The sequence below is a fragment of the Corvus brachyrhynchos genome, unplaced genomic scaffold (assembly GCF_000691975.1).
Source record: "Corvus brachyrhynchos isolate BGI_N302 unplaced genomic scaffold, ASM69197v1 scaffold126, whole genome shotgun sequence".
Lineage (NCBI taxonomy): Eukaryota > Metazoa > Chordata > Aves > Passeriformes > Corvidae > Corvus > Corvus brachyrhynchos.
In genome coordinates, this window is record NW_008239283.1 from 8,411,057 (window position 1) to 8,422,344 (window position 11,288).

Here is an 11,288-nt window from a genome sequence, read left to right on the forward strand (position 1 = left end):
TTGCCAGATTTGGGAGAACTGTGCCTCATGGGTGCCTGCAGAAATGCCTCTCTGGGGAGAGCTCTCACAGTTGTGCTGAATGTCTCTGTGTTGAGTGTGCTGGACACACGGACACTGTGACACTGAAGTGCCACGTCAGCCACAAGGGATAGCGAGATGCTCTGCTGATAGGAGAAACTATGTGTATGCTGGGCAAATTCCTGTGGGTCCAGATTCCAGAGCTGTTTCTAAGCAATAAAATTCTACTTGCAGTTTTTGTTTCATTTCCCAGGCCTAGGACTTGCTTTACTTACCTGAGGCTCACAGCACATCTGTTAAGGTTCAGAGGAACCTAGAGGCTAAAATGGGATTTGTAACTCTGTAGGACAGACACCATTTGAAGGTCAGCCTCATGCTGGAAACGACACCAAGAGACAGAGTTCTTACAGTGACACTTCCAAGTGACTTCCAAGCTGGAACCTGAAACAGTTTGCCACAAATCCCTGTGGCTGCATTTTAAATGGCCTGGTGGTGCTAGGTCACTTGTCAGTAACTCACTGCTGAACACTCCTGAAACAGAAGAGAGCTCTGTGGGGCAGCTGCTCCCCAAGATAAAGCAGAGCACAGAGGGTAGGAGAAAACAAATAACAACAGAAAGAGATGGCCACTGGCCAGGTTTGATGATACAATTTTTAGGAAACTCTGAGTGTGTAGAGAAGATTTCTGTTTTCCCTGACATGCTAATGATTCTTGTGGCTCCAAAGTATTTGAGTGGAGAGGCAGCATGAGAACCTCTATTCAGTTCTGCAGGAATAAATGGCAAGCTTGTATTTCTGTGGGACAGCCCCAGCCCTCCTTTGCAGGGGAATCTGAGTAACAAACCAGAAGTGACCCAAGCATGTGTTGTGAGCCTGCAGACCCAGCCCTGCTGAAAAGCTCTTGAGCGCGTTTTGAGTAACCTCAGAAGGGTTTGTTTGATTCGGATCTGGCATTACTTCTGTCACAGCCTCGATTGGCAACGTCCCTGCAGTGACTGGGGCCTGAGCAGCGTGATTTACAAGGGAAGTTGCTATGTTAAACAAAAGTTACATAAGGAATAATTTACCCCCAGCTGTGCACAATAATGCTGCTGTAATGCTGTCAAGACACTGTACTGACTTCAGTATCTTGTTGTTCTCCCCAGGCCTCACGGAGGGCCTTGGAGCCGCAGCTGTGCTCCTTCACTGCCCGTCCTCCCCTCTCATGCAGCCACAGCACAGGAGGCACGGGCACGCAGCCCTTGCAGCCCTGCGCCTCCCAGAACAAGCCATCCCCCACGCAGGGTGGTGCAGTTTGGTTGGGGGAATTACCCCCTTCTCTCCACACTTCTGGCTGGCTGGGTGCAAGTCAGCTCCAGCCCGGAGGCTGCAACCAGAGCCTTGGCATGACACAGAGCTAAGTGCCTCCTCAGGACTTATTAACAAACTCCCTTTTGATGCTCTCTGAAATACAGATTCTGTGGCTCCTGGTCTGCATCCAGAGAGTCCAGGGTGTGGGTAGACGTGGTAAGAGTGCGCACACCTGACCTGCAGGCGTGATCAGCAGCGTGCCAGAACAAAGGCCTTGTGGGCCTGAAGGGCAGCTCTGCCGCCAGGCTTGCCGGATCCTGACATCTGGCTGCGAGTCCCGAAAATGGCTGGGAGCGTGAGCTGGGAGCGTGAGCCCCGTGCGGGAGTTGCTGAGCCTGGAGCAGTTTACAGCAGGCCCTTGTGCTGTTCCCTTCCTTGGGCCCCTTGGACTGTTTGTGTACTCATGACCCCCAGACCCTCTCCAGTGGGACTGCAAGCTACAGCGTTTCAAGTGAGAGAAGGATGACAGGGGGGATAAAGAGAAGCGAGGGAAAGGCACCTAATACGATTTCAGAGAGCCCTCTGGCAGTCTGTCCGTGGGAGGCTGCCATGTATAATAAGGAAACGATTTGTCTGGGAATGATTCAGCATGTAAAATTCTCCCTCCCTGACCTCTTTCTAAGTCCCCAGCATGGGATTGCGGGAGGTTTCCAGCAGAGGAGAGCCGATAAGGCACAATAGTTTTCATATGCTTGGAAGAGAGGTCCAAGTGTCCATGCTGAGGCAGCATTCTCACTGCCATGTGGGGCTGTGTGGAACCCACATTTCACCTTTACTCCATGGAAGGAGGTGAGTTTTTTCTTGCTTAGAGACACATTAACCATCAGGGAACTTTCCTTCCCAGCCAGCCCTTGGGGTTGTGCTTCCCACAGCTTCTCCTTCTGCCCTGGGAACCATGGTGAGCAAAACCCCACCAGCAGCTGCAGAGCTCCTTCCCTGCTGATTTTCACGGGGCTGCCTCCACACTCTGAGCTGGCCCACTGGTATTTCCCTGAGGATTCCTTCCTTTTTGTGGGGGACCACAAGGAGGGCTGGAGGCTGGAGCAGCTGCCCTGTGGGATCCTGGTACTGAGGGCTGGTTTTCAGCAGAGGAAATTTCTATGAATTTTCTGGAGCTTGCTTCTAGATGTGAGGGTTGAGATGTTTTTGCTTCTCAGGTGCTCTGGGAGTTCCTCCTGTCCAGCACTATAAGCCTGACTTGCACAAATTATTACAAAACTGCTGTTTCTTGGCATTTGGATTTTATAGGTTGTCAGGCCCTCCCATCCAGTGTGGGAGGGGAAGAGAAGAGACAGCAACAAAGTAAACTCAGTGGCCCTGAGTTTGCAAATGCCAACTTTTAATGTAGTAGCCACCTGTGTGTGCTTCTCTGTCCCCTAATATGCAGCCTGACATATTTGCAACCTTCTTTCATCGAAATCTTTATTATTTCTTGAGGTGGGATCTTCTTTTGCTGCTTGCTTTCTGCAGTAATTTATACTAATTCAAAAAAGGTATGGAGTGTCAGCAGATCAAAATGGGCAGCCTGAGGGGGCTGCAGGTCCCTGCCTGCTGCCACTGTCATGTGGGGAAGCAGCAGCTGTACTTCTGAGTAGTTCCCTTCCAGAGCAGTGCAGCTGTCTCCAGACCTAATGTTGCTCCTTTCCTTTTCATTAGCTGAACATAGAGATGGCCAAGATTCCTGACCCTACAAGTTCTGGGCAGTCTAAATTCTCCGTGTGGCTGAAGGCCATGAAATACGTATGGCATGCCTTGGGGAGCTGGAGGGGGAACTGAGCCTAATTCAGAGATGGGAGAAGAGACAAGATCTGCAAAGGTGCGACCATTCTGCTGCGGGACAAGGCTGGACTGGGCATGCAAAGGGGTTTCAGGGTGAGAAATGAATGACAATCAGCTCACTTCACCTGCAGCAGTGACTTATGCTCATACCTGCTGCACTGCTGGCATTGTAACCAGCTCAGCCTGGGGGCTGTGTTTGAAATAGATCTGAGTGTGCAGCCCAGAAGCTGCCTGTGGGCACCACAGGCTTAGTGAATTCACAGGGTACAAGACCAGGGTGAATGAGGCACCCAGTGTTAGCCCACAGCGAGGCTGATGCTCAGCAGTGAAGATGTCAGAAGTTCAAGCCAGTACTTAGGGTTTATGAATTCACCTTCAGAGATACCAGCATGGACTGCAAGTGAAATAACTCTGTTCTCTGTTATTAGGTGATATCTATTAGCAGACAGCTCATTTTCTCTTCTGTTCCTGGTGGGGACATTTTGGCCAGAAGCAGTTTCCAATCTGGCAAGCAAAGCAAAAGTATTACAGGAAGGGAAAGAAGTCCAGATCCGTGGAGGAAATATTTTTATTCTCTTTTTCTTGCTGGTTTGAAAATAGCCCCTAAGCAGGATATGTCAGCCAGGAACTGAATTGTTTCAAGTTCTCTCTTCATATGTATCAGTAACAAGTCCACTCTGCACTTCTGTCTCTTTTCTGATTTTGGTGGGAATTTTAGGAAAATCTGCCCAGATTTGGATTCCTACTCAAGCTGTGCATCTGCCGGGTCTGACACTGGTAAAAATTGGCTGCTCTGTGGGGTGTCTGCATGAATAAATGGTTCTTTGTGAATGTCTTCTCCCAGCTCCTAATATCCAGGGATTGGCTCTGAAGTGGGTAGCATTTTGCAAAAGCTTTTACCTCTCTTTATCTACAGTTTGCCATCACAAAGCTGGATAGACTTCTTACCAGTATGAATGCCCAGTCCCAGCTCTGTTTTGTACTTTCTCCCCATAGCTGCCAGTACAAATGTACTGCAGTCTGTCACAGCCAGGAGCACAGGAAAACCAGGGAGTGTGGAGGAAATTTGGCGACTGTTTGCCAGTCATCATCCTCCTTGCTCTGCTGTTCACTTTTGCTGCGTAGAACAAATCATGTAACCTTTCTGTGTCTCAGTTCCTTCCCGTATAATGAGGACAAATATTAATTTGTCTCCTAGTGACAGAGGTTGCATTCATACTCACAAAGTGCGTTTGTAATCACAGGTACTCCATCAGTGCCATATATTGTGATCCAGCCATCTGAATGATCAATGTTTCCTGACATCTGGCCACATGGAGCTGGGTCTGTGTGGTACTGTGTGGCCAGCTTCCTGCCGTGCCCATGTGCTGATAGTGTGACAACCAAGAAATGGTGGGTCTGGATGTGGCGCCTGGATCTGTGCTGCTGCTTTTCAGCCTGGTGCATTGGTAGCCCATGGAGCTGGTGTAGCAAGGACAGTGTGTAGCTCCATGGGGAGAAAAGAGGATGTACAGATCCCTCTTTCTCTCTGCATCACACAGCCCCAAACTTTTGTCATCACCTACTCTCTGAGCCCCTGTGAATTCTCTGGTGTTCACCCATGGCTTGTGATGGGATGGTCAGCAAACCCATCTGCTCAGGCTCTGTGATCCTGCACCTTGACATGATGGGGGTCTTGCTCAGTGGTAATTAACAATGTGCACTTCATTAGCATTTTCACCGTGACTTTTCTGAGCAGTCTATAAGCATCACACCAGTGCTTTCTTCATTACCTTTTCCCACTTCACTTTTCAATTAATTCTTTCCGACCTCTTCCCAGAGGAGCTACTGCTCACTCACTGATATATAAGGATTTCTTATAGCCTGGCTTTTTCTGATTTTCATACCTGGGATATTGTTTCCTATTTTGCCCTGCCTTCCCTAGATATTTAACATTTTGCATTTCTTTTATAGTCCCTGTCTGATACTTTCTCTCCGCATTTTGTCATCCTAGTATTCTTTTTTAGCTTCCCCAGTCTCACTCTTATACAGGACAGTGGAGTTTTGAGTATTCTTAAATCATCCTGTAAAGTTCAGCAGCAGCATCCTAGGTGCTGGCTAAAAATTATTCCCATTCTTCTCTTTAAATACAGGTTTCAGTCCTTTCTGTAGAACACGGTTGCAGTGCTGCAGATGCTGTTGGTTGCATTTCTGTTGAGAAGCCCAGGACTCTTCCACATGGACAGCTGTGCAACCACAAGGCAAATACTTTATTTTAATTCTCCTAAGAGCCTTACAGAAGGTAATCTTTGCAGGAACCCCAGGAACTGGGGTCTTGCACAGATAGGAAAGCTGGCACACAGATGCTTAACCAGGGTCACAGGAGGAAATCAAAAGCCGAACTGGGATTGGGATTTTTGCACTGCTGTCCCCAGACGTGTTGTTGGAATGTCTTCAACAGGTTTTCTGCTGCCTCAGTGCATGCACACCACCTACCATCTACCACATGCAATGGAAACTGCTAGGCATGGACAGCTGACAAACTTTGAGCAGTAGGACTGAGGTGCAGCTTTGGGAGAAGCATGGATTTATGATGACCTGGTACATATTATGATATATGACACATAGGATACATTTTGTGAAATGTCCCTTAGTTGACTAAAAAAAATCAATTACTTGCATCCAAGATCCCTGCTTGAAAGGATTTCTGTCTGCAAATGGCCAAACAGCATAAAAGTTAATTGCTCTAATGTATAGCAAGCCATTTGCCCTCACACCCCATTGTTGATCTGAAGAATAGTGGCTTTGCACGGGGTGGGAAATCTGTATGGGTCATTTTTAGCGCTGACTTGTCAGACTGGTTGCAAACTTGTCTCGATGGGTTTTCCTGGCTTTGCATCTCTGGCAACACCACCACAGTGCAGCAGCAAACCAGGGCTGGCTCTGCCCTTGGCTGCAGGCAGTGAGTTACGCTCCCTCCCCGACAATGCTCTTCTCTCTTCCCTGCTGCACGGCGTATGTTGGGGGTATCTTGAGTGCTGCAGTGCTGTGGCTGAACAGGCATTCCTTCTTGCTCTATACGAGACCTGGGACTTGGGCTAGCCTGCCTTAGGTCACCTTGGCTATATCTGATCGTTACTGCAGTGTGTTGCTCTGACCTATATGTGCACCAGTGGTCCCAAGCTGCTGGTTTGTACACAAGAAGCTGGGATGCTGCTGCTTGCTGAATATTGTCTTTTGAATCTTGCTGCAGAGCGAGCAAACCAGAGTACAGATTATCTGATCACATAGCATGTGGATTATCATTTTTTAGTCATAAATAAAGCAGAAAAACTGAGATGTGATTTAGAACACAAACACACAGCCAGTCTGGTTGCTCAACCTTTGCAGCTCAGGCCAGTACCTACAGAACATAAAGGGTTAGTTATTCTGGCAGTAGCATGATTAGGTGCTATGAACACTAATGATCCAAAAAGCTCAGTTTTAGCTTACCTGAGAATTGTATCCAACTTTTTCATGCCTGTTAACTTTGCAGACAGCAGAGTTCCTACAGGAGCCAGAGATTCAGGCAACTAGATGAAAACTCACTGCAAATGCACGTAGTGTCTGACTAGACCCGTGGTCTGTGGTGGGGAGTTAGACAAGGTGAGACTGTAAAAGGCTGTAATTGTACACAGGAGATGGCTGTGATTGCTTTGAATGTGGAGCCATTGTCAGGAACACCGAGGGAAAAGCACTGCCTATTTGAGCACTCTTATCTCAAACTTCTGGCTAAGTGAAGTCAGGAAATGATTGGGGGGTGCTGTTGTTGTCTGTGCATTTTCACCCCTGGGATCTGAAGAAACTTGGGATTTTGTGCTGCCTTTGGCATGGCTTTGCTACCCTTTGCCAAGTTTCATTAATCAGCAGCCAGGGGTTACATGAAGGGTATAGTGTCTACCCCATGAGAATTCAAGGACCACAAGGAGAGGTTTCAGTAACATTTGTTTAAAGACACTTCAAGGTTTTTAAATTATTTTTAACTCCTGAAACATAACTGCCATCCTTTAACTATTATCAATGGCATTAGAGCTTCACGTAGTAACAGCATGCTGGGATCCATGAGAGTGTCAGACTGGCTTGCTGTTACATGAAAAATGTCACATCTTGCAGCATCTCAGCTCTTGATTTTTGTCTGGTTTTTAGCACTTTGGAATTTGATGCCGTCATATTATCAAAGGGAAAAATGTCTCAAATTAGAGCCTGCTTTAAACAGATGCTTTGCAGTCTCAGATAAGTACAATTTGTAGACATAACTCAGAGAAATTTAAATGTTGAAGGCAGCTACACGTACCAAATTGCTGGGATCCACCTAAACTGCTGAATTTTTACTCCAGCTTCCCATTACCCTGTGAGGAGATTTTTTCCTTCTGAGGCATTCCCCTCGATTTGCTCTTATCCCTGAGACTCTGGTGTCTTCTGTACTGAACAGCACCACTATCCCCTTGTCTTTGAGTCTCTTAGGCATCGCTGTTCCCAGTTGTGTGATGGTGTTGCACTTCATACGTCGCTCTGTGTGGACAGAAGGCATCAATTATGGCACGTTAAATGAAACAATATGTAGAGCGTGGGCTAAACTCTGGGGTATTTTTAGTCTTTGTTGGCCTTGTCATGGCCCTTGCTGTATTTCTCTGGGAAACAGTTGTTGAGTAGCATCATTTAGCTTGTCCCACATAACTCCAGGCTCTTGGAAAACCAGTTTCCTGCCAGGCTTGAGACTTCTGGGATGGCTGTTTTCCCAGTGGGAATGTGCCCATTTTAGCTTAAAAGGCCTCATGCCTTATTAATGTTTTGATGAGTGTTTGGGGTGGAAAGGCAATCTCAGAATTAAGTGTTGTATTTGGGGGGAGTAAACCCCCAAGGTCATGAGTTTAAACTGTGGCCAGGTTATGTGTAGCCAACATCTGTATCCCCAAGCTCCTTTTGCAGAGCAATTGGATCACTGGATCACTGCTGTTGATGGTTCCTGATGCACAGATACTCTCCTGGAAAGGGACAAGAAGCATTCCTGTGACTGGCAAATGAAAATGCTACAGTTGGGTGGAGGACAGGGAGCCAAATCAATGCCTCCATGGAGAAGCAGTCGCCTTAGTGCCATGGTGGCTGACTGGGCTTGGCTGTCAGCTTGGCAAGGGCAGCGTTCAGCTCTGCATGCAAGGCTGTACAGGGAGAAAGCCATGTCCTGGCTGGGGGTGTGGGACAGAGTCTGTCATGAGGGGATGTCAGGAGATTTGGAAGAGGGATGTTGCAAGACCAGGGTGGGATTACAGAGGACATTGCAGAGCTGGGGTTACAGAGTGACTGAACAGGGAAGCCAACCTGACCTGGCAGCATTAGCATTGCTGTTTCCAAAACAGCTTGAGTGAAATGCTGGGGTACTAAAGGAGGGGGATGAACCTGGGGCCAGAGACGTGGCCCCACTGTCTGCCCAGCCCTGTCTGTCAGGGCCCCTGTTTCATGGCAGAATAGGCAGAAGGACAGATAAGCCTGTGCTGCCTCCAGCTCTGTGCAAAACCCCCTCCTTTAGCTCAAAAGTGAGGCTGATGGCCATGCACCGAGATCTCTGGCTCTAAGCTGTTGTGCTTAAGTGCAGACACATGTTCTGCTCTGCCCGTTGCTTCAAGCAATGGAAACCTCTAGCAAATGGTTGAGGCAAACATCTGGGGATGGTGATGTCTTGTCTTAAACTGCTGTAACAGGATTTGCTAGGGCTCGTCTGTTTTTTGAACCTACAGTATTTTCACCTTTGAAATCTCCTCTTTCTTACCCTGAGCGCTAAAAGCTTCTTTTTTTTCTTTTCTTTTTTTCTTTTGGTGTAATGGGAATTTTGTGTAACAACATGGCTCCAGGAACTGCAGCTTTATGAAGAAGAGGAAGTTATGAGAGATTGTATAAAATCATGTTCTATTATATTACATAAAAATTAAATAATACCATACTTCAGAGACAGAGGAGCACTTTTATTAGCTGAGAAAACACACATGAAATTTGAGTTTTACATGCAACAGCACACAGGGTGGGTAGCAGGACTGGGAGCAGAACAGACTTCTTCCCTGCATTTAACACAGAGAGGGGAAAAAGAGAGCAGCTGAAGACCCTGAATGTGGAATTCTTCCTCTGCTGGGCAAAGAATTACATTAAGAATTAGAGCAATTTATTTTCTGCAGTCATTATATTTGCTGAGCAAAAGACGACCTTTATATGTTCTAGTTTAAAACGAATTGTCCAGTTTTAAGATTGCTAAGAATCCAAGGAGTGAATTTAATACAGAGTTTTTTGAAGAAAACACTGCTAGTCCCAAATTGAACCAAGACTTAGATTAATCACAGTCTTCTGTGCAATAGAAGGCATTTGAGAATCCATCTAGTTCATGGGAAAGTGATCTTGGAAGAGCAACAAATAAATGCTGTGACCTTTTGACTCTGCTAGCCGTGGAGCTGTGGTAAGTTTGCAGTCAGGCACTTGGTTCCAGACAGGAATTTTCATTGCTGCAGTGAAGTAAATCACCATGAGGAGGAGGCCTCTTTGGCCTTGTCTGCATGGAGATATTTTCAGAGCTCTAATTCTCTGTGGGTGCCCCCTCCATCAGTGACAATGTAAATGGGAGCTGAATGGTAGACCTGCTCAGGAAGCATGAAATACTGGCATCTTAAACCACCCTAGTTAAGGCAATACCAGAAATGCCAGCCTTATCTCTGCTGTGGTCTGCAGTGGCAGTTTTGGCTAAATCCCATTGGTATGTTGGACTTACCCCCGGGGCAGATTTAGTGAGGGAACAAAGGGTGCTGTAGTGCCTTGAGATAGCATCATCTTGATGTGGCACAGGTAGGACACTTTCAGTTTGCCATTCCCATGCACATCTCTTTAGCAGTTCAAAGAAGATGAATTAATGATGGGAAATAAAATAACTTTTGGAAAAATCAATGGTTTTCATGATTATTAATTCAATGATCCTTAGAAACAAATGTTTTTTAAACCTTATGTTCGGGAAAGGTAATTCCTCTGCAATTAATTTGGCTGATTTTTGTTTGTTTGTTTTGCTTCTGTAGCCAGGCAGAGCTGTGTCTTCCTTAGCCTCAGTTCACCTTTCAGCCTTTCCTGAAGCTATGTCCTTTCCAGAGCTTGTGTTCATGAAATTTGTAAGAACTTACTTATCCCGGAAGCCTCCACTCTTCTCTGCTCTTGATTAAAGCTGGTCTGTGAGTTCCCAAGTTAGTAGGAAGAAGAGAAAGTCAAACTGCACGTTTGGTCTCATTTCCGTAGGAGCCAGGAACAGCACTCATTTTTGCGTAACTATAGAAACCAGCGCTTTAAAGAAATGACCGGCCAGTGCAAGATTTGGGTTAAAATTGAGCATTGACAATGATGGTTTCTCCTGATGGGTCATCATGCACAACGGAATAAAAGGCCTGATTACCACTGAGACTGCTTGGGGATACAGTCCAACCAGGCTGGATGTTGTTTTGTTCTGCTTGATTGCCACCTTCTCCGTGAGAGCTCAGCGTGACCCACCTGGATTGTCACGTGAGGAGAGTAAGAGGAGTTTGTGCCCTGTGCAGTCATTACGAGGTTGTCCAAGGAGAATATGAGGAATATAGATTTTCTCATCATTGTAGCTCCTGTTGGGGAACTTTCTGCACCAACAGGTTCTGTCAGTTACTCACTGATACAGCTCCATGAACAGGCATCTGTAGTGAATGCTCTCTGTCTTTGTCTTTGTGGGCTGTGTGGGCTCTGTCCCTACCCTCACTACAAGACTAGGCAGGTCAAACATGCTGAGACCCATTAAAATGGGTCCTTTTCCTCTAATGTTGGCAAAACTGGTGCTCTTACAAGGAATCTCTCATCACTGTCATGCCTAAAAGTCTATTATGGAACATTTCCTGGGACTCAGCTTCAGAGTAGTAGAAACCTCTGGGAAAGTACCACAGCCTTCGCTGTTGGCTGTAGAAACCTCTTCTCCTTCCTCAGTGTACGTGCTCAATCTGAACCTGTGAAATGCTGGAGAAACAGCAGCTATAAACTCACTTCTCTGAAATACTTCCTTTTCCTCTTTTCATCCTCTCCCATCTGCTCTTTTCTTGTGCTTCTGTTCTTTTGGTGATGGTGAAGACCCGCCCCCCC

At 46.6% G+C, this 11,288-nt stretch overlaps 1 protein-coding gene across 3 annotated transcripts in view; it reads left to right on the forward strand.

Moving 5' to 3' along the window:
• The first annotated feature begins 2,080 nt into the window (after positions 1-2,080).
• Positions 2,081-11,288, forward strand: part of SEMA5B (semaphorin 5B) — a 216,500-nt gene continuing 207,292 nt past the window's right edge. For 2 of the 3 annotated variants that reach the window (XM_017740237.1, XM_017740238.1), the window contains exon 1: positions 2,081-2,156. The gene's annotated coding sequence lies outside the window, so the exon portion shown is untranslated. The remainder of the gene's footprint in view (positions 2,157-11,288) is intronic. The other variant, XM_008638244.2, reaches the window with a different exon arrangement.